Genomic DNA, 27,989 nt, shown 5'->3' with positions numbered 1-27,989 from the left:
GAACGGGCCTGAAGGCAGTGTCTGGCCAGGACCCGACTACTCTGGATGCCCAAAGGTGTTACAGGTGTGGGAACCCTCCCATTTCGGTTGAGTTCTCCTTATGGAATGCACCCTTGCAACAATATTTTGCAGCCCTTGTTCAAATTCTGCAACTTTTACGTTTTAAGGAAAAAAGAGATGTCATCCCCAAGACATGCTTTAGCACAGGGCATTCAGGAACAACAAATCCGGCAGCCCACTCTTTTTCAGTGGTTGACTCCAATTAGGTGAGTTAGTTCAAACCAAATAAGAGGGCAGAGAAGGATATTCAGGGCAAAAAAATAATTGTTAGCTGATGCTGAAATGACTTTTTCTCTAACTAGGCCTCTGATTGTTAGAAGCCACAGAGAAATTACTTGCCATTCTACAGGTGTCAGCTAGGGTCAGGGTGCAAGTTAAAAACTGGGCGCAGAATTGTTCAGGATGGTTCTTCATCACAGTATATGGAAGGCTCTGACCCATGAGCCGGTGCCTGGGTCATATCTGAGATGTGACAGCGAGCCCCCATCTAAACCACTTCCAGACTTCAGGGACTTGACTATGAGTCTGTAACTCATTTGACTGGTGGCAGTAGCCAGACATTACATTTTGGAGAATCATGGTAATCCTAGGCATTTTCGTTTTTCTTGCATCCAAATACAGAGATTCCAAGGACGGGCATAAATAAGGAATCACAAATGAAAATTACATTGCATCATCTACTAAAAACGCCATGCTCCTGGAATGAGGAAAATTGTTAGAGTGCTCATTAAAAATGTTTTACAACACGGTGGGAGTGAAAATGGGAAAAATAGCAGACCGTTTCCTGAATCCCAATGTGAATTGAGGTACAACACCTCTGAATTCATTAGACACGCAGCATAGGTGACACATCGGTGGTTACGAGCCTCGTTTTAGTTATATTATACCTGTGCAAATTACTGAAGCTGGTTTTGACTGCAAATTCACGTGCAGGTGTCAAAAAAAAAAAAAAAACAACAACAACCCACAAACATTGACTGTAATTAGAAACATAAATGTACTGATTGACGAAAGAACTTAGAACCAAACATGCGCATAAACAATTTGAGTCTCAGCAAACTTGGCATTTTGTAATCCTGTTAGCAATTCAGTTTTTAATCCAAGTAAGTACTTAAAATACAAGCATATCTTGACTCTGCAATTTCTGAGGCTGGATTCCAAGAGAATGACAATTTATCCTCCTAGAAGACCTTTCAGGCTGAAAGGAATCAGGAGAGCTTTCCAAAAACTAATGTATAAAATCTGCTAAGTCACATCCATTCTGTGATTCCTTCACTGATCGTCAATCCATTGAACAATCCTATGTTGGGTACCTACCATGTGCTAAGCTCTGGGTATGCAGTTCTTTAAGTTCTGTCTTGATGTTGAAAAGCTATAGACCCATTAGGCGAATATAGCAGTCACCCCCAGAGTTTAGTTTTGATTTTAGGATGTTACCCTCAAAAACTCCCTGAGCAATTTTCCTTTGAGTTAAGGAACTAAAGGTGACTGGCAAATCATGGAAAGAGGGATGATACCTTCACCTAGTAACTTACCTTGGTGTGGAAACCAGTGCCACAGGCAGCTTGTTAGAAATGTCAGTTTTAGGGGCTCTGTCTCAGACCTACTAAATCAGGAACTCTGTGGTTCAACAAGCCTTCCAGGTGATTCTGCAAGCTCAAGTTTGAGAACCATTATCTTGGATGCTTAAAGTTGATCGTTAACTGCAGAAGCATACATGTATTTGACTAATAAGGCATCGTCTAGCCCTGAGAATGAGAGATGGGTGGGAAATGGGTTAGGTCTCTGGGAGGGAGAACACATGTCCCTGAATAAGCTGAGGGTGATGAGTGCCCTCAGATGTGGTGAAGAAAATCGGAACCTTTTCTATATTGTGATCTGCGCTAGGGCAAACCTCTTGGTCCAAGGAAGGGAAGGTACCATGCAGACTGATGAACTCATCTAATTACTGAACCTCTTTGTTCTCTGCCTGGTGTCAGGAAGAGAAACTTCTTTCACTTCTCCACAACGCCAAGCTCCTTTGCACATCAGGATTTTCTTCCCCTGCTGCTCTTTTGTCTGAAATGCCTTTCATCCTCCATTCACCACCGAACTGCTCTTAACTACTCACTCTCCTTGTCTCAACTTAAATGTCATTTTCTCAGTTAATCCTTCCTTGATCCTTCACAATGTCAAATATGTTTATAGCACACCGTGCCTCTCCTCAGTAGTATTTATAATTAAGGAGTGATTATAATTAAGAATTTAATATTTCTCTCTTCCAGTAGATCTTAAGTTCCATGACAGTAAGGACTTGGCCCAAATCTTACGCAATATATATTTGTTGAATGAATGGGATTTTTTCCCCTTACTTTAAGAAACTGTTTATTTTCTGTTAATATTTCCATTTTGTTTGCCTTTGTGCAAGAGCCGTTTAAGACCACTCAGTGGTTGTTCCTACCCATTCAGTGGCCGGAGCCGTGGGAGCTGCGGACCAGTCTTCAGTGGCCGGCTGAGGGCTCCAGTCCTCGGGAGGGAGCTGCTGACTAGGCACGGAGGGCTCCTGCTCACCTTCAGACCAGTCTGCGGCCTCAGGCGGAGTAGCAGTGAATCCAGGAGCTGGAGCAGTCCATTCACCCTGAAATTCTTCCTTGGTCATAGTCGTTTCAGCAGCGGCCTGCTTACCCTTTTCAACCTCTTCAGGATCTCTGTAGAAGTAGAGACCAGGCACAGACTCCCACGGGTGTTCATGGGAAATGGTGCCACACATGTGCAGAACTTCCCAGGCCAGTATCTACCACATCAGATGCACTGAGTGAGCTCCCTTGTTGCAAGGGATGGCGATGTCCGTATAGCGCAGGGGAGAGTCCGTGTGACATAGAGTGGTGGTAGGCAGGTTGACATTAGATGCCTCTGAGAGAGGCTGGTGATCAGCCCTGGGATCAGTAGCCACTAGGAGTCCCAGCTTCCAGAAGGCTGCCTGGATCTGGTTAGTGAAGTTTCCAGCTATAGGAGTGGTTCCAGCAGCAGCAGCAAACTTAAACACAGCTCAGTGGCTAGTGTTCTTGGATGATACGACCCTGACATCAGCTGACTTTTCAATGGCAACAATGGCATGAACTGCCAGCAGAAGCTTCACCTGGGTTCTCTTCGGATTTATAATGAAGATACCATCACTTTTCCTTTTGTAGATGTTCTGTTGCATTTGGAAGTCAAGGTTGGTACAACCTAAGTGGGTTCCTGCTACAAAGAATTTGAGGTCATCCTCCTCCTTCGTTTGTAGGGCATTAAGGGCTCTGGACATTGTGAAAGTTTCCTTTTAAGTTACAATGGGAATGAAAAACACCACCAGAGGGACCGCTCCCCAACTAGCACAGAAAGGCTGAATGGGGATTTATTAAACAGTAAGTTTTATGGAACTCACATGAGTGTTAAAGAACCATGTTTCCTAAGTCCTGACCTGGGAGCTAAATTGGTTCAGGACACATCATTGGTGGTTTCTGAAATCCCCTTTTCTTATATTTTTGGATATTTCCATTCTCTACTTCCTCCCCTAACTGACCTAATGAAAGAGAGGGCATCTTAATCAATAGTGGTAGAAAAATAAGAAAAAAATGACTAAAATTTGTTTGAGCACTCAAAATGAGGCAACTGTGCTATAGGCTAGACAGGCATTAACACTTCAAGTGCCCCCAAATCTTATGAGACATGGAATCATTTCCCCCTGGAGGTAAAGAGAGGCTCAAAGATGTAACACACTATGGCTAAGGATCACTGAGTGGTAGAATTAATATATACACCTAGGATTTATACCCCACTTTAAATTCTATGCTTTGAAAACATGAGGAGAAAGATAATAGTCTCAACAGAAGTAATAAACAGACGTTAAATACTGCTCAAGAGGCAATACAATATATGTAAAATGTCTTAATACTGAGCAAATATTAGGTGTTCAATAAATACTATTAGGCGCTACCATCACCATCATCTCACTGCCATCATCCTTAGTCTTGAAAATCCTCCTAAAAACTATATTTCTAGAGCCTAAAACTCACATCTGAACAGACTCTGGACTTACCTTATTTGATATAGGTAAGTTTGGAGAAATTCTCTCACAGGAAAAGATTTTTTTAAAAGCCCCCAAAGGAAATTTATGAACTGAGCCTCTTCAAAACTGCATGTACTGAAATTTACCAGTGAAGTCTACTGCTTTACATTTCTTGTTTTCCAGTGGATTAGTTTTGAGTCTCAGAAATCACATACGCTTCTGAAATTTGTTTTCCAGACTTGAAACTGGAATTAAGCACAAACAAGGCTTTTGTTACTATAATGTCTCAAATTTCTAAGACACTTAGATTTAGTTCTGCTTCTTTTTCTTGGCATGTTTAAGATGCTTGCCCGCTTTTACCAACACTGGCCTCACTGCCAGAAGAATGAGGCAGGAGCAAAGGTGCAGCAGGGAGAAGCTATGGTAGGAGTGGAGAGCCACCTGATTAGCTCTTTAGAACACTGAGGTATGAATTGCAGGAGGAAACAAAACCTGTCCTCCTTCTTGCTAAACGTGACCACCAGAATGGTGAGGATGGTTTACAGGGTCTCTGAGTGAGAGTGTGGTAGGGAGAGAGAACCTCTGGAAATGTGACTGAGGTAAAGGTTCATGAGACCGATGCTCAAGAGCATAGCATCAGGGACTGTTGTTCTGTGGGGCATCAAAGAGAAGACAAAGATGACAAAACTGAATGCTAATGACCAATCTCTTCTACACCTTCTCCAAAATCGGTATATATTTAAATTCGAATCTAAAATCAATTACGAGGGCCCACTATGTACCAAGCCTTCTACAAGTGGCTTTCATTTATATTAGTTCCTTTAGCCCATTAACAACAAAGTCTTTTGACTATAAATTTACGTTATCATAACATTAACACTTAGCATTAAAAATGGGTTAAGGGAATTCCATTTTTGGTAATGTTCGAAGACATGTCCGCATTCTCACTTTCATGAAAAGAATAGGAATAGTTGGACAGACATGAGAAAAAAACAAAACAAAACAAAAGTCTGCTTGGAGGCTTTGGAGAACTAAAGAAGCCAGAACTTGAGGGACCAAGAATGATTCCGAAGACTAGATAAGCACATTGAATTGAGCCTATATTCTGTGGCACTTTTTTCTGCAAGTCTTTTGCTAATTCATAAATGGCACAGGATCAGATGCTTAAAAAAAAAAAAATATGAGCAGAGCCTAAAGGCTAAGACGTGGAGACTGAGAAGAAATTTTGACATTCGCACAGGATTGGCAAGATAGAAAGTAGAGTCCATGGTCTGCTAAGAAAGAAGGGTCTGAGTAAACAACTCAGATTTACAGTTAGGAACAGAAAGGCTACATTCCAGGAGTGAGGGTAAATTACTAATAAACTATCTGGTACCACAATTAAAACCCAACTTCTAGTCATCTACCTCAAAGCTTAGAATAAATCAATATGACCCTAATCTGCCTGTCAGACAGCGAAGTAAATCCTCTCTGGAAAAAGATAACATCAGCCTGAGATTATTTGTACAATTTTCAAGCACTATGTCTAGCATTCAATCAATGCATACCAGGAGATAGGACCAAAGGACTGAAAACAAAGTGGAAAATCAAACAATGTAAATAGACTCAAGGCTAATCCAGATATTTACATTATTAGACATGGTTCTCAAAATTACTATATTTAATATGCTCAAGGAAAAAAGGTGACAAAAGGGAAAATTTAATCATAGAAGTATAACCTCAGAGTAAATCAAATGGATACATTAAAACTGAAAATCACCATAACTAAAATTAAGAGCTCAATAAATGAGTTTAATAGAAGACTCGACACAGCTGAAGGCAATATTAGTACACTGGAAGACAAAGGCATTCAAAAATAACCAAACTGAATCACAGGTTAAATTAAAAAAAAAAAAAAAAAAAGCACAGAACAGAGAGCAAGAAACACGTACCTGTATAAAAAGATCTAATATTTTTGCATTATTAGAATACCAAAAGGAAAGAAAGTAAATGGGATAGAAATAATATTTGAAGAGATATTGGCTGAGAATTTTCCGAAATTGATGAAAAATGGATTTAAGAAGCTCTACAAACCCTTACCCAGTTTTAAACACAGCAACACACACACACACACGTACACACATAGGCACCTTGTACTGAAACTGCTGAAAACCAAAGACAGAAAGATTTTCAAGCAATTGAAACAAAAAGATGCACTATATTCAAAGGAGTAATTGACAACAGACTGGTGAAAACACTAAATGCCAGAAAACAATAGAATGATATTTTCAAAATGTTAAAAAAACAAAAAGATCTGATAACTATATACCCAGAAAAAATATCTTAAAAAAATAGAGATAAAATTTTTAAAATTTTTAAAGAAACACAAATTGAGAGGATTTGTTGTATTACAAGAAATACTAGGGAAACTATAAAGGGCAAAAGGAATATTCCATATAGAAGCAAAGATACTTAGAAAGAAAGAACTATAGAAACAGTTAAAATAAATAAATATTGGGGTGCCTGGTTGACTCAGTAGGTTAAGTGTCTGACTCTTGATTTCAGCTCAGGTTATAATCTCAGTGTTATGAGACTGAGCTCTGTGTTGGACTCCACACTCAACTTGGACTCAGCTCATGATTCTTTCCCTCTTCCTCCCCTTCTACCTTTCCCTCTGTTCACTCACAAATAAATAAATAAACACATAGATATATAAATACATAAAATCTTAAAAAACCCTAAATAGTTACCATATAAAACATATAAATTTATATATGTATAAATATATGTATATTTAAAATACATGAAAACATAGTATAAAAAGTAAAGGGATTAAACGAAGTTAGACTATTCCAAGTTCTATGCCTTATTTAAGAAATGATAAAAGTACTAATTTATTTTTAAATACAATAAATCAGAAATATATATTATAACCTTTTGAGTAATAAATGTAGCTAAAAGGAGAATAGAAGAACACATAACAAACTCACAGAGGTAAAAAAAAAATGAATCATACAAAATTCTTGATTAATACACTTTAGAAAGAAGAAAGGACAGAAAAACAAACAGAGTGGGTGGAAAAGTAGAAAATGGAGAATAAGTTAGGGATTTAAATCGAATTATATCTGCAGTATCATTAAATGTAAACAAACTAAATACTACAATTAAAATACAGATTGTCTGACTGAATATCAAAACAAAACCAAACCTAATTATATATCTTTTACAAAAGACACACTTTAAATATAAGGATCCAGAAATATTGAAAGTAGAGAGAGGAAAAATATACACTAAGCAAAAATTAAGCAAAAGAAAGATGGTATAGCTATAGCAATATCAGATAGAGTAGACTTTGAAGCAGTAGTCACTCCTAGGAATAAAGTAAGATGGGTCATGATGATAAAAGGGTCAATCCCAATTCATGACATTCCTAAATTTTTGTGAACCTAATAACAAGCTTTAAAATATATAAAGTCAAAATTAACAAGATTAAAATGAGAAATTAATAAATCCACAATCATGGGAAGCTATTTTAACTTTAACCAAAATGGGATAAAACTATAAATCAATAACAGAAAGATAATAGGAAAGTCTCCCATCATTTGGAAATAAAACAACACACTTCTAAGTAGTCCATGGGTCAAAGAAGATTCAAGGAAAATTAAAAAACAAACAAACATTGAACTGAAAGAAATGCAAGCACAACATACCAAAATATATAGGATACAGCTAAAGCAGAGCTGGAGGGAAATTTAGCATTAAATGCTTCCATTAGAAAAAACCAAATCTCTAGCCTGATCACATTCTCTTCTCTCTCTCTCTCTCTCTTTTTTTTTCTTTCTCTAACCAACTTATCTTATTTAAGAAGAAAGGGAGAGAGGGGCAGAAGGTATATTGGAGTGAATTACAGTACAGAATTTCCCTAATATCACAAAGGGAATAAGCATCAAAATCAAGGAGACATAAAAAATAAAAAAAAAAAATCAAGGAGGCATAGAGAACCTACCTCAAAATGAATAAAAACAGGACGACACCCCATCATCTAAGAGTAAAACTTACAAGTCTCAGTGACAGAGAGAAAATCTTGAAACAGCTCAGGACAAGAAGTCTGTAACATACAGTGGTAGAAATATTAGATTGGCAGCAAACTTGTCCACAGAGACCTGGCAGGCCAGAAAGAACTGGCATGATATATTCAGAGCACTAAATGAGAAAAATATGCTGCCAAGAATACTATATCCAGCTAGGGTGTCATTGACAATAGGAGAGATAAAAAGCTTCCAGGACAAACAGAAACTAAAATGATTTGCAATCACCAAACCAGTCCTATGAGAAATCGTGAAAGAGGTCCTATAAGCAAAGAGAGAGCCCAAAAGTAACACAGACCAGAAAGGAATAGAAACAATACACAGTAATAGTCACCTTATAGGCAATATGATGGCACTAAATTAATATCTTTCAATAGTTACCTTGAATGCAAATGGGCTAAATACCCCCAATCAAAAGACAAAGGGTATCAGAATGGATAAAAAAAACAAGAACCATCAATATGCTGTCTACAAGAAACTCATTTTAGACCCAAAGACACCTCCAGATTTAAAGTGAGGGGGTGAAAAACAATTTGCCATGCTAATGGACATCCAAAGACAGCTGGGGCGGCAATCCTTACATCAGATAAATTAGATTTTAAACCAAAGACTATAATAAGAGATGAGGAAGGACACTATATCATACTCAAAGTGTCTATCCAACAAGGTCTAGCAATTTTAAATATCTATGCCCCTAACATGAGAACAGCCAACTATATAAACCAATTAATAACAAATCAAAGAAACACATCAACAGTAATACAATAATAATAGGGTACTGTAACACCCTCCTCACTGAAATGGACAGATCACCCAAGCAAAAGATCAACAAAAAAATAAAGACTTTAAGTAACTCACTAGACCAGATGGACATCACAGATATATTCACAACATTCCATCCCAAAGCAACAGAATACACATTTTTCTGTACTGCACATGGAACATTCTCCAGAATAGATCATATCCTGGGTCACAAATCAGTTCTCAACTGTTACCAAAAGACTGGAATCATTCCCTGCATATTTTCAGGCCACAATGCTCTGAAGCTAGAACTCAATCACAAGAGGAAAGTTGGAAAGAACTCAAAACATGGAGGCTCAGGAGCATCCTACTAAATAATGAATGGGTCAACCAGGAAATTAAAGAAGAATTGAAAAAATTAATGGAAACAAATGAAAATGAAAACACAACTGTTCAAAATCTGTGGGGCACAGCAAAGGCAGTCCTGAGAGGAAAATATATAGTGATACAAGCCTTCCTCAAGAAACAAGAAAGGTCTCAAGTATACAACCTAACCCTACACCTAAAGGAGCTGGAGAAAGAACAGCAAAGAAAGCCTAAACCCAGCAGGAGAAGAGAAATCATAAAGATCAGAGCAGAAATCAGTAAAATAGAAACCAAAAAACAGTAGAACAAATCAACAAAACTAGGAGCTGGTTCTTTGAAAGAATTCATAAGATTGATAAACCCCTGGCCAGACTTATCAAAAAGAAAAGAGAAAGGACCCAAATAAATAAAATCATGAATGAAAGAGTAGAGATCACAACCAACATCAAATGAGTACAGATAAATACAAGAACATATTATGAGCAACTATATGCCAGCAAATTTGACAATTGGGAAGAGATGGATGCATTTCTAGAGATGTAAAAACTACCAAAACTGAACCAGGAAGAAATAGAAAACCTGAATAGACCCATAGTCAGTAAGGAGATTGAAGCAGTCATCAAAAATCTCCCCAAAAACATAAGCCCACGCCCGGATGGCTTCCCAGGGAAATTCTACCAAACATTTAAAGAAGAATTAATACCTATTCTCCTGAAAATGTTCCAAGAAATAGCAATGGAAGAAAAACTTCCAAACTCATTTTATGAGGCCAGCATTCCCTTGATCTTAAAACCAAAGACCCCATCAAAAAGTAGAATTACAGACCAACATCCTTGATGAAGACAGATGTGAAAATTCTCACCAAAATACTAGCCAATAGGATCCAACAGTACATTAAAAGGATTATTCACCACGACCAAGTAGGATTTATTCCAGGGCTGCAAGGTTGGTTCTACATCCACAAATCAATCAATGTGATATAATACATTAATAAAAGAAAGAACAAGAACCATTTGATACTCTCAATAGATGCTAAAAAAGCATTTGACAAAGTACAGCTTCCTTTCTTGATCAAAACTCTTCAAAGTGTATGGATAGAAGGTACATACCTCAATATCATCAAAGCCATCTATGAAAAACCCACAGAGAATATCATTCTCAATGGGGAAAAACTGAGACCTTTTCTGCTAAGGTCAGGAGCATGGCAGGGATGGCCAATATCACCACTGCTATTCAACATATTAGTAGAAGTCCTAGCCTCAGCCAACCCAAAAGACTTGGGTTTTCCAAAACTGCTAAAACTTGTACAAAAATTCAGCAAAGTGTGAGGATATAAAATCAATGCACAAAAATCAGTTGCATTTCTATACACCAAGACAGAAGAAAGAGAAATTAAGGAGTCAATCCCATTTGCAATTGCACCCAAAACCATAAGATACCTAGGAATAAACCTAACCAAAGAGGCAAAGAATCTGTACTCAGAAAACTATAAAGTACTCATGAAAGAAATTGAGGAAGACACAAAGAAGTGGAAAAATGTTCCATGCTCATGGATTAGAAGAAGAAATATTGTGACAATGTCTATGCTACCTAAAGCGATCTACCCATTTAATGCAATCCCTATCAAAATACCACCAAGGTTTTTCAAAGAAATGGAACAAATAATCCTAAAATTTATATGGAACCAGAAAAGACCCCAAATAGCCAGAGGAATGTTGAAAAAAGAAAGCCAAAGTTGGTGGCATCACAATTCTGTACTGCAACCTCTATTTCAAAGCTGTCAACATCCAGACAGTATGCTATTGGCACAAAAACAGACATATAGACAATGGAACAGAATAGAGAGCCCAGAAATGGACCCTCAACTCTATGGTCAACTAATCTTTGACAAACAGGAAAGAATGTCCAATGGAAAAAAGACAGTCTTGTCAACAAATGGTGTTGGGAAAATTGGACAGCCCCATGCAGAAGAATGAAACTAGACCATTTCCTTATACCACCCACAAAAATAGACTCCAAACAGATGAAAGACCTCAATGTGAGAAAGGAATGCATCAAAATCCTTGAGGAGAACACAGGCAGCAACCTCTTTGACCTCAGCTGCAACAACTTCTTCCTAGAAACATCGCCAAAGGCAAGGGAAGCAAGGGCAAAAATGAACTATTGGGACTTCATCAAGATTAAAAGCTTTTGCACAGCAAGGGAACAGTCAACAAAAGCAAAGCCAACTGACAGAATGGGAGAAGATATTCTCATAAAGGGCTAGTGTCCACAATCTGTAAATAACTTATCAAACTCAACACCCAAAGAACAAATAATCTAATCAAGAAATGGACAGAGGACATAAACAGACATTTGTACAAAAAAGACAACAGGTGGCCAACAGACACATGACAAAGTGTTCAACATCACTTGGCATCAGGGAAACATCAGCTCACATCAGTCAGAATGGCTAAAATGAACAAGTCAGGAAATGACAGATGTTGGCGAGGATGCAGAGAAAGGGGAACCCTCCTACACTGTTGGTGGGAATGCAAGCTGGTGTAGCCACTCTGGAAAACAGCATGGAGATTCCTCAAAAAGTTGGAAATAGAGCTACCAGCAATCACACTACTGGGTATTTACCCTAGAGATACAAATGTAGTGATCCGAAGGGGCACATGCACCCAAATGTTTATAGCAGCAATGTCCACAATAGCCAAACTATGGAAAGAACCTAGATATCCATCAACAGATGAATGGATAAAGAGGATATGGTATATATATATATAGGAATACTATGCAGCCATCAAAAGAAATGAAATCTTGCCATTTGCAACGATGTGGATGGAACTAGAAGGTATTATGCTGAGCGAAATAAGTCAATCAGAGAAAGACAATTATCATATGATCTCTCTGATATGAGGAATTTGAGAGGCAGGGCGGGGGGGTTGGGGGATAGTGAAGGAAAAAAATGAAACAAGATGGGATCGGGAGGGAGACAAACCATAAGAGATGCTTAATATCACAAAAGAAACTGAGGGTTCCTGGGGGTAGGGGGTAGGGAAAGTGTGGTTGGAATATGGACTTTGGGGAGGGTATATGATATGGCAAGTGCTGTGAAATGTGTAAGCCTGAGGATTCCCAAACCTTGTACCCCTGGGGCAAATACTACATTACATGTTAATAAAAATAATTAAATTTAACAAAAGAAAAAAAAAGGAGAAAAAGCAAACAAAGAAACCAACAAAGCAAGCAGAAGAAAGGAAACAATAAAGAACAAAAACCAGTAAAATTGGAAACAAAAACAATAAAGAAAATTAATAAAACAAAATAACTTGGTATTTGAAAAGATCAATAAAATTGACAAAGCTCGAGGGAGGAGTCAAGATGGCGGAGAAGTAGCAGGCTGAGACTGCTTCAGCTAGCCGGAGATCAGCTAGATAGCTTATCTAAAGATTGCAAACACCTGAAAATCCATGGGCAGATCAAAGAGAAGAAGAACAGCAATTCTGGAACAGAAAAACAACCACTTTCTGAAAGGTAGGACCAGCGGAGAAGTGAATCCAAAGCGACGGGAAGATAGACCCCGGGGGGAGGGGCCGGCTCCCGGCAAGTGGCGGAGCAACCGCGCACAAAATCAGGACTTTTAAAAGTCTGTTCCGCTGAGGGACATCGCTCCAGAGGCTAAACCGGGGCGAAGCCCACGCGGGTTCAGCGTGGCCTCAGGTCCCGCAGGGTCACAGAAGGATCGGGGGTGTCTGAGTGTCGCAGACCTTGCGGGTATTGGAACGGGAAAGCCGGCTACAGAGACAGAGCCGACAGTAAGCTCACAGCTCGGTGTTACCTTGAACTAGTCGCAGGCTCGGAGAGCTCGGAGCGCGGCCGGAGGTCAGGCAGACGGGAGTAACTGGGCGCTGTTTTCTGAGGGCGCACTGAGGAGTGCGGCCCTGGGCTCTCGGCTCCTCCGGGCCGGAGACCAGGAGGCCGCCATTTGTATTCCCGTCCTCCGGAACTCTACGGAAAGCGCTCAGGGAACAAAAGCTCCTGAAAGCAAACCTGAGCGGATTACTCACCCCGGCCCATGGTAAGGGCGGTGTAATTCCGCCTGGGGCAAAGACACTTGAGAATCACTACAACAGGCCCCTCCCCCAGAAGATCAACAAGAAATCCAGCCGAGACCAAGTTCACCTACCAAGGAGTGTGGTTTCAATACCAAGGAGAGCAGCAGAATTCCAGAAAAGGAGAAAGCCAAGCACGGAACTCATGGCTTTTTCCCTGTGATTTTTTTTTTAGTCTTGCAGTTAATTTAATTTTTTTTTTCTTTTTCATTTTTTGTTTTTTTTTTCTCGCCTTCGGGTAAAAATTTTTTTTTTTTAACTGTTACCTTTTTCTTTTTTAACGATTTTTTACTAGTTTATCTAATATATATATTTTTTCTTTTTTACATTTTTCTTAGGTGTTTTTTTTTTCTAATTCTTTTCTTTTCTTTTATTTTTTTCTTTTTTCTTTTTTTTTCTTTCTTCCTTTTTGAAGCTCTTTTTATCCCCTTTCTCCCCCCTCACGATTTTGGATCTCTTCTAATTTGGTTAAAGCATTTTTTCCTGGGGTTGTTGCCACCCTTTTAGTATTTCACTTGCCCCTTCATATACTCTTATCTGGAAAAAATGACAAGACGGAAAAATTCAACACAAAAAAAAGAACAAGAGGCAGTACCGAAGGCTAGGGACCTAATCAATACAGACATTGGTAATATGTCGGATCTAGAGTTCAGAATGACAATTCTCAAGGTTCTAGCCGGGCTCGAAAAAGGCATGGAAGATATTAGAGAAACCCTCCCGAGAGATATAAAAGCCCTTTCTGGAGAAATAAAAGAACTAAAATCTAACCAAGTTGAAATAAAAAAAGCTATTAATGAGATGCAATCAAAAATGGAGGCTCTCACTGCTAGGATAAATGAGGCAGAAGAAAGAATTAGTGATATAGAAGACCAAATGACAGAGAATAAAGAAGCTGAGCAAAAGAGGGACAAACAGCTACTGGACCACGAGGGGAGAATTCGAGAGTTAAGTGACACCATAAGACGAAACAACATTAGAATAATTGGGATTCCAGAAGAAGAAGAAAGAGAGAGGGGAGCAGAAGGTATACTGGAGAGAATTATTGGGGAGAATTTCCCCAATATGGCAAAGGGAACGAGCATCAAAATTCAGGAGGTTCAGAGAACGCCCCTCAAAATCAATAGGAATAGGCCCACACCCCATCACCTAATAGTAAAATTTACAAGTCTCAGTGACAAAGAGAAAATCCTGAAAGCAGCCCGGGAAAAGAAGTCTGTAACATACAATGGTAAAAATATTAGATTGGCAGCTGACTTATCCACAGAGACCTGGCAGGCCAGAAAGAGCTGGCATGATATTTTCAGAGCACTAAACGAGAAAAACATGCAGCCAAGAATACTATATCCAGCTAGGCTATCATTGAAAATAGAAGGAGAGATTAAAAGCTTCCAGGACAAACAAAAACTGAAAGAATTTGCAAATACCAAACCAGCTCTACAGGAAATATTGAAAGGGGTCCTCTAAGCAAAGAGAGAGCCTACAAGTGGTAGATCAGAAAGGAACAGAGACCATATACAGTAACAGTCAACTTACAGGCAATACAATGGCACTAAATTCATATCTCTCAATAGTTACCCTGAATGTTAATGGGCTAAATGCCCCTGTCAAAAGACACAGGGTATCAGAATGGATAAAAAAACAAAACCCATCTATATGTTGCCTCCAAGAAACTCATTTTAAGCCCGAAGACACCTCCAGATTTAAAGTGAGGGGGTGGAAAAGAATTTACCATGCTAATGGACATCAGAAGAAAGCAGGAGTGGCAATCCTTATATCAGATCAATTAGATTTTAAGCCAAAGACTCTAATAAGAGATGAGGAAGGACACTATATCATACTCAAAGGGTCTGTCCAACAAGAAGATCTAACAATTTTAAATATCTATGCCCCCAACGTGGGAGCAGCCAACTATATAAACCAATTAATAACAAAATCAAAGAAACACATCAACAATAATACAATAATAGTAGGGGACTTTAACACTCCCCTCACTGAAATGGACAGATCATCTAAGCAAAAGATCAGCAAGGAAATAAAGGCCTTAAACGACACACTGGACCAGATGGACATCACAGATATATTCAGAATATTTCATCCCAAAGCAACAGAATACACATTCTTCTCTAGTGCACATGGAACATTCTCCAGAATAGATCACATCCTCGGTCCTAAATCAGGACTCAACCGGTATCAAAAGATTGGGATCATTCCCTGCATATTTTCAGACCACAATGCTCTAAAGCTAGAACTCAACCACAAAAGGAAGTTTGGAAAGAACCCAAATACATGGAGACTAAACAGCATCCTTCTAAAGAATGAATGGGTCAACCGGGAAATTAAAGAAGAATTGAAAAAAATCATGGAAACAAATGATAATGAAAATACAACGGTTCAAAATCTGTGCGACACAACAAAGGCAGTCCTGAGAGGAAAATATATAGCGGTACAAGCCTTTCTCAAGAAACAAGAAAGGTCTCAGGTACACAACCTAACCCTACACCTAAAGGAGCTGGAGAAAGAACAAGAAAGAAACCCTAAGCCCAGCAGGAGAAGAGAAATCATAAAGATCAGAGCAGAAATCAATGAAATAGAAACCAAAAAAACAATAGAACAAATCAACGAAACTAGGAGCTGGTTCTTTGAAAGAATTAATAAAATTGATAAACCCCTGGCCCGACTTATCAAAAAGAAAAGAGAAAGGACCCAAATAAATAAAATCATGAATGAAAGAGGAGAGATCACAACTAACACCAAAGAAATACAAACTATTATAAGAACATACTATGAGCAACTCTATGCCAATAAATTTGACAATCTGGAAGAAATGGATGCATTCCTAGAAACATATAAACTACCACAACTGAACCAGGAAGAAATAGAAAGCCTGAACAGACCCATAACCAGTAAGGAGATTGAAACAGTCATTAAAAATCTCCAAACAAACAAAAGCCCAGGGCCAGACGGCTTCCCGGGGGAATTCTACCAAACATTTAAAGAAGAACTAATTCCTATTCTCCTGAAACTGTCCCAAAAAATAGAAATGGAAGGAAAACTTCCAAACTCATTTTATGAGGCCAGCATCACCTTGATCCCAAAACCAGACAAGGATCCCACCAAAAAAGAGAGCTATAGACCAATATCCTTGATGAACACAGATGCGAAAATACTCAACAAAATACTAGCCAATAGGATTCAACAGTACATTAAAAAGATTATTCACCACGACCAAGTGGGATTTATTCCAGGGCTGCAAGGTTGGTTCAACATCCGCAAATCAGTCAATGTGATACAACACATCAATAAAAGAAAGAACAAGAACCATATGATACTCTCAATAGATGCTGAAAAAGCATTTGACAAAGTACAGCATCCCTTCCTGATCAAAACTCTTCAAAGTGTAGGGATAGAGGGCACATACCTCAATATCATCAAAGCCATCTATGAAAAACCCACCGCAAATATCATTCTCAATGGAGAAAAACTGAAAGCTTTTCCGCTAAGGTCAGGAACACGGCAGGGATGTCCATTGTCACCACTGCTATTCAACATAGTACTAGAGGTCCTAGCCTCAGCAATCAGACAACAAAAGGAAATTAAAGGCATCCAAATCGGCAAAGAAGAAGTCAAATTATCACTCTTCGCAGATGATATGATACTATATGTGGAAAACCCAAAAGACTCCACTCCAAAACTGCTAGAACTTATACAGGAATTCAGTAAAGTGTCAGGATATAAAATCAATGCACAGAAATCAGTTGCATTTCTCTACACCAACAGCAAGACAGAAGAAAGAGAAATTAAGGAGTCAATCCCATTTACAATTGCACCCAAAACCATAAGATACCTAGGAATAAACCTAACCAAAGAGACACAGAATCTATACTCAGAAAACTATAAAGTACTCATGAAAGAAATTGAGGAAGACACAAAGAAATGGAAAAATGTTCCATGCTCCTGGATTGGAAGAATAAATATTGTGAAAATGTCTATGCTACCTAAAGCAATCTACACATTTAATGCAATTCCTATCAAAGTACCATCCATCTTTTTCAAAGAAATGGAACAAATAATGCTAAAATTTATATGGAACCAGAAAAGACCTCGAATAGCCAAAGGGATATTGAAAAAGAAAGCCAACGTTGGTGGCATCACAATTCCGGACTTCAAGCTCTATTACAAAGCTGTCGTCATCAAGACAGCATGGTACTGGCACAAAAACAGACACATAGATCAATGGAACAGAATAGAGAGCCCAGAAATAGACCCTCAACTCTATGGTCAACTAATCTTCGACAAAGCAGGAAAGAATGTCCAATGGCAAAAAGACAGCCTCTTCAATAAATGGTGCTGGGAAAATTGGACAGCCACATGTAGAAAAATGAAATTGGACCATTTCCTTACACCACACACAAAAATAGACTCCAAATGGATGAAGGACCTCAATGTGCGAAAGGAATCCATCAAAATCCTTGAGGAGAACACAGGCAGCAACCTCTTTGACCTCAACCGCAGCAACATCTTCCTAGGAACAACGCAAAAGGCAAGGGAAGCAAGGGCAAAAATGAACTATTGGGATTTCATCAAGATCAAAAGCTTTTGCACAGCAAAGGAAACAGTTAACAAAATCAAAAGACAACTGACAGAATGGGAGAAGATATTTGCAAACGACATATCAGATAAAGGACTAGTGTCCAGAATCTATAAAGAACTTAGCAAACTCAACACCCAAAGAACAAATAATCCAATCAAGAAATGGGCAGACGACATGAACAGACATTTCTGCAAAGAAGACATCCAGATGGCCAACAGACACATGAAAAAGTGCTCCATATCACTCGGCATCAGGGAAATACAAATCAAAACCACAATGAGATATCACCTCACACCAGTCAGAATGGCTAAAATGAACAAGTCAGGAAATGACAGATGCTGGCGAGGATGCGGAGAAAGGGGAACCCTCCTACACTGTTGGTGGGAATGCAAGCTGGTGCAGCCACTCTGGAAAACAGCATGGAGGTTCCTCAAAATGTTGAAGATAGAACTGCCCTATGACCCAGCAATTGCACTATTGGGTATTTACCCTAAGGATACAAACGTAGTGATCCAAAGGGGCACATGCACCCGAATGTTTATAGCAGCAATGTCCACAATAGCCAAACTATGGAAAGAACCTAGATGTCCATCAACAGATGAATGGATCAAGAAGATGTGGTATATATACACAATGGAATACTATGCAGCCATCAAAAGAAATGAAATCTTGCCATTTGCGACAACATGGATGGAACTAGAGCGTATCATGCTTAGCGAAATAAGTCAAGCAGAGAAAGACAACTATCATATGATCTCCTTGATATGAGGAAGTGGTGATGCAACATGGGGGCTTAAGTGGGTAGGAGAAGAATCAATGAAACAAGATGGGATTGGGAGGGAGACAAACCATAAGTGACTTTTAATCTCACAAAACAAACTGAGGGTTGCTGGGGGGAGGGGGTTTGGGAGAAGGGGGTGGGATTATGGACATTGGGGAGGGTATGTGCTTTGGTGAGTGCTGTGAAGTGTGTAAACCTGGTGATTCACAGACCTGTACCCCTGGGGATAGAGTATTATGCCTCCATCAGAATGGATGAATACCCAACTTTTGTAGCAACATGGACGGGACTGGAAGAGATTATGCTGAGTGAAATAAGTCAAGCAGAGAGAGTCAATTATCATATGGTTTCACTTATTTGTGGAGCATAACAAATAGCATGGAGGACATGGGGACTTAGAGTGGAGAAGGGAGTTGGGGGAAATTGGAAGGGGAGGTGAACCATGAGAGACTATGGACTCTGAAAAACAATCTGAGGGTTTTGAAGGGACGGGGGGTGGGAGGTTGGGGTACGGACTGCATGGAGCACGGGGTGTGGTGCAAAAATAATGAATACTGTTATGCTGGAAAAAAAAAAAAAAAACCTAACCAAAGAGACACAGAATCTATACTCAGAAAATTATAAAGTACTCATGAAAGAAATTGAGGAAGACACAAAGAAATGGAAAAATGTTCCATGCTCCTGGATTGGAAGAATAAATATTGTGAAAATGTCTATGCTACCTAAAGCAATCTACACATTTAATGCAATTCCTATCAAAGTACCATCCATCTTTTTCAAAGAAATGGAACAAATAATCCTAAAATTTATATGGAACCAGAAAAGACCTCGAATAGCCAAAGGGATATTGAAAAAGAAAGCCAACGTTGGTGGCATCACAATTCCGGACTTCAAGCTCTATTACAAAGCTGTCGTCATCAAGACAGCATGGTACTGGCACAAAAACAGACACATAGATCAATGGAACAGAATAGAGAGCCCAGAAATAGACCCTCAACTCTATGGTCAACTAATCTTCGACAAAGCAGGAAAGAATGTCCAATGGCAAAAAGACAGCCTCTTCAATAAATGGTGCTGGGAAAATTGGACAGCCACATGTAGAAAAATGAAATTGGACCATTTCCTTACACCACACACAAAAATAGACTCCAAATGGATGAAGGACCTCAATGTGCGAAAGGAATCCATCAAAATCCTTGAGGAGAACACAGGCAGCAACCTCTTTGACCTCTGCCGCAGCAACATCTTCCTAGGAACAACGCAAAAGGCAAGGGAAGCAAGGGCAAAAATGAACTATTGGGATTTCATCAAGATCAAAAGCTTTTGCACAGCAAAGGAAACAGTTAACAAAATCAAAAGACAACTGACAGAATGGGAGAAGATATTTGCAAACGACATATCAGATAAAGGACTAGTGTCCAGAATCTATAAAGAACTTAGCAAACTCAACACCCAAAGAACAAATAATCCAATCAAGAAATGGGCAGACGACATGAACAGACATTTCTGCAAAGAAGACATCCAGATGGCCAACAGACACATGAAAAAGTGCTCCATATCACTCGGCATCAGGGAAATACAAATCAAAACCACAATGAGATATCACCTCACACCAGTCAGAATGGCTAAAATGAACAAGTCAGGAAATGACAGATGCTGGCGAGGATGCGGAGAAAGGGGAACCCTCCTACACTGTTGGTGGGAATGCAAGCTGGTGCAGCCACTCTGGAAAACAGCATGGAGGTTCCTCAAAATGTTGAAAATAGAACTGCCCTATGACCCAGCAATTGCACTATTGGGTATTTACCCTAAGGATACAAACGTAGTGATCCAAAGGGGCACATGCACCCGAATGTTTATAGCAGCAATGTCCACAATAGCCAAACTATGGAAAGAACCTAGATGTCCATCAACAGATGAATGGATCAAGAAGATGTGGTATATATACACAATGGAATACTATGCAGCCATCAAAAGAAATGAAATCTTGCCATTTGCGACAACATGGATGGAACTAGAGCGTATCATGCTTAGCGAAATAAGTCAAGCAGAGAAAGACAACTATCATATGATCTCCTTGATATGAGGAAGTGGTGATGCAACATGGGGGCTTAAGTGGGTAGGAGAAGAATCAATGAAACAAGATGGGATTGGGAGGGAGACAAACCATAAGTGACTTTTAATCTCACAAAACAAACTGAGGGTTGCTGGGGGGAGGGGGTTTGGGAGAAGGGGGTGGGATTATGGACATTGGGGAGGGTATGTGCTTTGGTGAGTGCTGTGAAGTGTGTAAACCTGGTGATTCACAGACCTGTACCCCTGGGGATAAAAATATATGTTTATAAAAAATAAAAAATTAATTAAAAAAAAAATTGACAAAGCTCCAACAAGACAGACTAAGTAAGAGAAAAGAAACAAATTACAAATATCAGGAATGAAACAGGATATTACAAGAGACTCTGCAGTTCAGTGAGAGAATATCCTATCAAGAGAACAATAAGGATATGCTATGAACAATTCCACACATAAATTTGATAACTTAAAGGGACCAACTCCTAGAAAAGTGAAAGCTACCATAATTCATACAATATGAGATAATTGGAATAGTTTTCTAATTATTAAGGACATCGAATTTCTAATTAAAAACCTCCCAAAGAAGAACTCTTTAAGCCAAGATGGTTTCTCTGGATAATTCTACCAAATGTTTAAAGAAGTAACACCAGTTATATACAATTTCTTCCAGAAAAAGAAGAGATAACACTTCCCTTCCTATTCAGTGAAGCCAGTGATCCCTGGTACTAAACCCAATGAGAGTACAAAATAAAAGAAAACAAAATGAAACTACTGACCAATATCTCTCATAAATGTAGGCGTAAAAATTCTTATCAAAATATTAGCAAATGAAATTAAGTAATAACTGAAAAGAATTATATACCATGACCAATTATATACCATGACCAAATAGGTTTTATTCCAGGCTGGTTCAATGGCTGAAAAGCCATAAATGTAATTCAACATGTTAATCGGGTAGAAAAGAACAACCACATGATCATATGAGTTGAAGCAGAAAAATCATTTAGTAAGACTCAATATCCATGTATGATAAAAACCCTCAGAAAACTAGAAATTAGGACAATTTTCCCAATTTGATAAATACATCTACAGAAAAACATATGGCCAACATCATACTCAATGGGGTAAAGACCACATACTTTTCTCTTAAGATTGAGAGCAAGTCAAGAATATTTGCTCTCACCATTGCCATTCAACATACTACTGGAAATTCTAGCCAGTGCAATAAAGTAAGAAAAGGAAATAAAAGGCCTGACAGAAAAAAAAGAAACAAAGCTTATGTTCACACAAAAACCTGTAGATGATTATTTATAGCAGTTCTATATGTAATGTCCCCAAACTGGAAACAAATAAACTGGCCCTCAATAGGTAAATGATAGCCACCATACCATGGAATAGTACTCAGCAATAAATAGGAATGAACGTACAATACCTACAATAGCTTCGGTGGATCTCGAGGTCATCATGCTGTGTGAAAAAAGTCAATCTCAAAGATCACATAGTTCCCCATTTATTTGATTCCATTTAGGTAGTATTCTAGAAATGACAGGATTATAGAGATGGAAAACAGATCAGTGATTGCTAGGGTTTGGGGATAGGGGAAGAAAGGTGTATAACTATAAAGGTATAGCATGAGGAATACCTTTGTGGTGATGAAATAGTTCTGTATCTTGATTGTAGCACTGGCTACATGTGTGATAAAATTGGCACAGAACTACACATACCTTGTATCAATGTCAAATTATTGGTTTTCATGTAGTGACTATTGGAGAAAACTTGGTGAAGAGTACAAGGATTTCTCTACACTATATTTGCAACCTCCTGAGACTTTATAAAAAGTTCAAAATAAAGAGTTAAAAATAATTGTAGCTATATAAAATATGACTATATATAGTAACTATAAGGATACGGTTATGAAAAAAAGGAAATAAAAATACATGAAGTCACATATTGGCAGGAAATGGTCCACCAGATTAAAAAAAAAATCTACTAAGTTGAGAAAGTCCTTTTAGAATTTTCCACCTAACTTCAATTCATTCCTAGGTGATGAATGGTAATCTTAACAGTAGAATGATATAAATACCTAGGTACTAGCATATATAATAGTAACTTAAATGATGTTTATTAACTGATAGATGCTATTTTTTGTACATATATGTATACAGTATACAATATACAATTAAATTCTTGTAATGGTCTTACGTAGGCACTATGCTTATGCTCATTTTAGAGGTGAGGAAACTAAGCCAGAGAGAAAATAGGAAATCAGTAGAGAAAGTGGCATAAGAATATCCAGCCAGGCTTTGCTCTAAGCATGAATATGGCTCAGGCCCAGACCACCTACTGACCTTGATATAGAAAATCCATTGCCTTTGCAATGTAGAGAATATTCCTCCTGGCTCTGTGCTCAGAGACCTTGGCAATTTAGAAAGTGAGGAGCTGAGTAATGGCCAAGTTTGAGGAACTCTAGAATGCTTGCTCAGGATTAATTAAAAGTCTGTGTAAAATTATGTCTCTTGAATTCTATTTCTGGATGGGTTCATATCAATCCTCAGTCGGCTCTCCAGAGGGGAGGGTATTCCACAACATATAAATATTAAAACATCTCTTTAAGATGTTGGATATTTATAAGTACTAACAGTCAAATTACTTTTACTGCCCTTTCTCATCCCACGGATTATTTATTGTTTGAAAAGATAAACATAGGAAAGCAGTTGACCTAACAATGGCCTATTCCTGATTACACATTGCATTAAATACAGAAATCATAAAGAGGGCACTTTGGAATCTTTGGGTCTTTAACATTGGCAAAGACTGTGTAATGAAAAGGTATGTGGCTTAGCCTAATAGATTAATGCAAACCACAGGTCACAAGAGGCCTGGAGTAAGTGTGGTTGATCAACACAAATCTAGCACTACTACAGAGAAGTAGGTCAAAGTCCAAGGATTCTTATATGTCCTTGTACTCATAGCCTTGAGTAGAGTGCTTTGTAAATGATAGACATTTAATATTCTTTTAATGGAATGAATGAACAAATGAATGAATGAGGGACAATAGGATGTCTGGCAGGTAAGGAGCAATATGCATGATTTTTGCACATGCTTAGTGGCTTCTATCATTTTTTATTGTAATGATCTTTTCTACCTTGTTCCCTTAAAAAAATATGGATTGAGCTCACTATACCGTTTTCAAGATGTACTTATAGATCATAACCTGCAGTTTGAAAAAAAACCTTTCATAGGTAGAAGGTCATGCATGGCTTTTGGAGTCATATCTGGGTGGGAAACCTGGCTCTGATCACTTAGTACTTGTGGCACCATTGGTAAATTTCTTAATTTTTCTCAGCTTCCAGATTCTCATAGATTATCTACATTTGTCACCCTGGAAGCTGACAATTTAGGCAGATATGAGTCTAGCATAATCCCAAGAATAAGGCTCTTAAAAGATGGAAAAGAAAAAAAATTAATGAGAACATGGAGTTTTAATAGATATTTACTCTACAGGATTTCTGTTACGTTTCCGCAGCACAAATCTGAATATGGCATCCCCATTTCAAGGATTTGCTGTTGCTCTTGAACTAGACACTAATTGTTTTATCTCAGATGATATGGCTTTAAAGAGAATGGCTTATGTTGACTTTCATTTCTTGCCTCCAGCTGGCCTAATTTATGTACTACACTCCAGATATTCTGATATATGCAGTTCCTACCATAAATGCACCATGTTTTCTCTTTGGGTCTTTTGTCTGCTCAATTAATTTCTGCTTGCTCTTTAGGTCAGAATATAGATTCCTTTAGAGAGCCTTGTTTGACCACCCAGATCTATATTCAGTGTCTCCATCAGGAACTCCTATAGCATCTTTGGCTGACCCTTATTATAGCATGCCATCATTAATATTCCAAAGTATCAGCTGCATCCCTCAGGAGGACAGAATTCTCTTTGTGTTATTTATACGTCTCAAGAAATTCTGCACACTCCCTCCCACCTCCTCTTGGTAAACTGGATAATTTAGATAAATAAACCTTAAGGATCAGGTCATTTATTTGAAAAACAGTCCAGTCAGTTCTTAAATGACAGCTTTAGGAAATCAGAGCAATCCTTTGGCAAGCATTCCTCAAACTACCAGCAAGGCTGAAGATGGCAAGAGGGTGGAGGTCTTACAGATGGATGGTCACTAAGTACCAACCCTCCTTGTCTAGCTCATGTATAATAGAAGAGAAGGTTATCTACATTTGTCACCCCTGGAAGCTGACAACTTAGGCAGACACAAGTCTAGCATAATCCCAAGAGTAGGGCTCTCAGAAGATGGAAAAGAAAAAAATTAATGAGAACATCAAGTTTTAAAGAGTGGGGATGGAGGAAAGTAGAGTTAATGGTATATCAGTTATTATTAGCACTTATCTGGTCATAGAGATTGTTTCATTAAGAGATTTCTCATTATTGTTTAAAAGTCACTTAAAAATTGATGGCAATATGTTCTAAGGGAAAAAAAAAAGATTGCTTTGTTTAACTGATGAATTTTAACTCTCTATGGAAATGGCATTTATTACTGGGATTCCCAAACCGAAATGAGATCATTTTGGCTCTGTTTATAGAAACTAAAAACACATCTCCAAGTCATCTACTGTAGTCTCTGTTCAACTCCCTCCACACAGCCTTGCAAAGCTGTGAGTCAGACATGAGAGCAGAAAGCCTTTAAACTGAAGTAAAAATAAAAGGAAAAATCACTAGAGATTGGGGACACGTACCAACAGAGGAATGAACTGTGCATGACAGAGTCGTGCCTCGGTGAGGTGCCAAATCTCTGAAATCAAGAAACTAGACATCAATTATCCTGCATTGCCAAAATAGCACAAGGTATTTTCACACCCAGCTGTTCACACCTGGCTAGGAAGCTTTACTGTTAACACTTTTTCTATCCTTCATCACCCTTATCTTCGAATTTTCCAAAACATACTTTTTAGTGGTCATGAAAACTAAGACTGTAAGCCCTCCACCTGCTTTATTTAAGTGATATTATAAAATACTCAGACTGAAATATTTCTGTCTCAGCTATAAAAGAGGGTCTATGTAATAAGGATAGCCTCCCACAGGAAGTTAATAATATATTTGAACAGAGTGCTACGTAGCATTAATCTATAACTTTTGCATTATTAATGGAAGTGAAAAAAAAGAAGACAAGCCATCTAGAGGTAATCTGTTTGTGGTGGATACCATGGGATGGCTTTTTACAAGCTACCTGCAACTCCTTTCTCCCTTGTCTTTGTTTACTGAAGATGAAATACTATTTCTCAAAACTCTCTTGCACTTAGAAGAGACTTTTAAATATAGTTTTTGCCAGTGAGAAGTTGTTGGGGTGTTCTGTTTTCAACCGGATGGACTTGACAGGCATAGTCCATTAGCTCTTTGTCCCTTTCTCCTGGGAAAGTGGACACAAAGCCTAGAGTTGCAACAGGTTTCTTGGAATCATGACGTAACATGAAAAAACAGTCTAACTATTGGGGAAAGCAGAGGAGAAAAGTAAAAAGAGGTCACTTAATGAGGCCCAAACCACAGAAATTCTTTAAAGGGTGAGACAAATATATCGGTTGGGATTTTGGTTGTTTACAGCCAAACAGGGTATGATTTGACACGCTATTGTCAATGACAGCTCTTCTGGGACACCCAGAAATTGGGCTAGTTCATCCAATGGACTGTGCATAAGCTCAAGCCCGAACAAATGGAGATTCAAAGGAGAGGAAGACAGCGTTAGTTCTGATGACAAGCTGAGGGACATCTAACGGGGTAGGAATGGTTTTTAACAAGCAATTGACAGAGTAGGTAAATGCGTAAAAACTGTGCTCTTCACATATGCAGATGATATGACTGATATAAAAGAATCTGAACTGTTTTCCAGGTTTTGTGCCTTTTAAACCCCCATTTTCTTTTCTGTTTCTATTTTCCAACTCTTATGATTGAAATACACCAGCAAGAGTTTGGGCTGGAACTAGGAATTAACCATCAACTATGTGACCGAGAAACAGAATCTAACAGGTTCCCAAACCCATGATTTTAAGGGTCAGCAGCTAAGTATAATCAATAGCCTTCCTAAATAGTTGCATTTAGTTCAATAACTTTCTTAATATATAGAACAATAATATATAATATTGGCCAATAATACATAGTCTAATGACATTTTTAACTAGCTGTAGTCAATATTTATTGAACCAGGCACTGGGATTTCATTTATTCTACAAATAATCCATAGGAGATAGGGTATACTCTTGTCCCCATTTTTTTTTTTAAAGATTTTATTTATTTACTTGACAGAGAGAAATCACAAGTAGATGGAGAGGCAGGCAGAGAGAGAGAGAGGGAAGCAGGCTCCCTGCTGAGCAGAGAGCCCGATGCGGGCCTCGATCCCAGGACCCTGAGATCATGACCTGAGCCGAAGGCAGCGGCTTAACCCACTGAGCCACCCAGGCGCCCTCTTGTCCCCATTTTACAGTGAGGAAACTGAGGCTTGGAAAAATTAGTATATTTGAGCCAACTACCTAGAAAGACTAATCCACAGTCTCAGGTCTTTCCCAAATTAAATGCATATGTGATTTCATAATTTTTATATTATGTCTTTTATATACCTCTATTCTAATGGAACACATTTTACTATAATTATTTGTTTATGAGGTAGTTTTCACTGTTATACTGAATTCCTTGAGGGTAAGGATGGTTTCCAAACTTCTTTGTATGATCTGTGGAATACAACACAATGGGAGTTTCGTACAAACATTGGTGAATGCCTGCTGGGAATCAAGGATTCTTAACTGGGATACCGAGGAGCTCTGTGCTGTTGGCCACCTTAATTTCACAGCTGTAGTATGTAAGCCAGTAAGTATTTGATAAGCAGATATTAAGTGCCTGATATTATACTGGACCCCAGGAAGTATTATTTTGATTAATTAAGTCTAAATGGACACATTATTTGGGAATATCTAGAAGAGAAGAAGGATGCAGTATTCATCAAGAACAACTAATTCCCTTTCTTTTTAGGGTTACTAGATTGGTAAATCAAGGTTTTCTCACAAACACAGTATACCTTAATATCACTAAAATATTTGACAAAGTCTTCCACAATGTTCACAGATGAACTGGAGAATGTACATTCAATAACAATAGGCTGCATTAATAGTTAACTGAACATTC

The 27,989-nt window shown here is 38.4% G+C and overlaps 1 protein-coding gene and 1 pseudogene across 3 annotated transcripts in view; both read right to left on the bottom strand.

The window, feature by feature from the left end:
* The window catches only part of PARD3B (par-3 family cell polarity regulator beta), a 1,046,926-nt gene that overhangs the window by 137,320 nt on the left and 881,617 nt on the right, over positions 1–27,989 (bottom strand). The window lies entirely within an intron of this gene.
* LOC116596818 lies at positions 2,433–3,976 on the bottom strand (annotated as a pseudogene).

The sequence above is a fragment of the Mustela erminea genome, chromosome 8, assembly GCF_009829155.1.
Source record: "Mustela erminea isolate mMusErm1 chromosome 8, mMusErm1.Pri, whole genome shotgun sequence".
Taxonomy (NCBI): domain Eukaryota; kingdom Metazoa; phylum Chordata; class Mammalia; order Carnivora; family Mustelidae; genus Mustela; species Mustela erminea.
The sequence above is the reverse complement of the archived record's forward strand: the minus strand, read 5'-3'. Positions and strand labels throughout refer to the sequence as shown.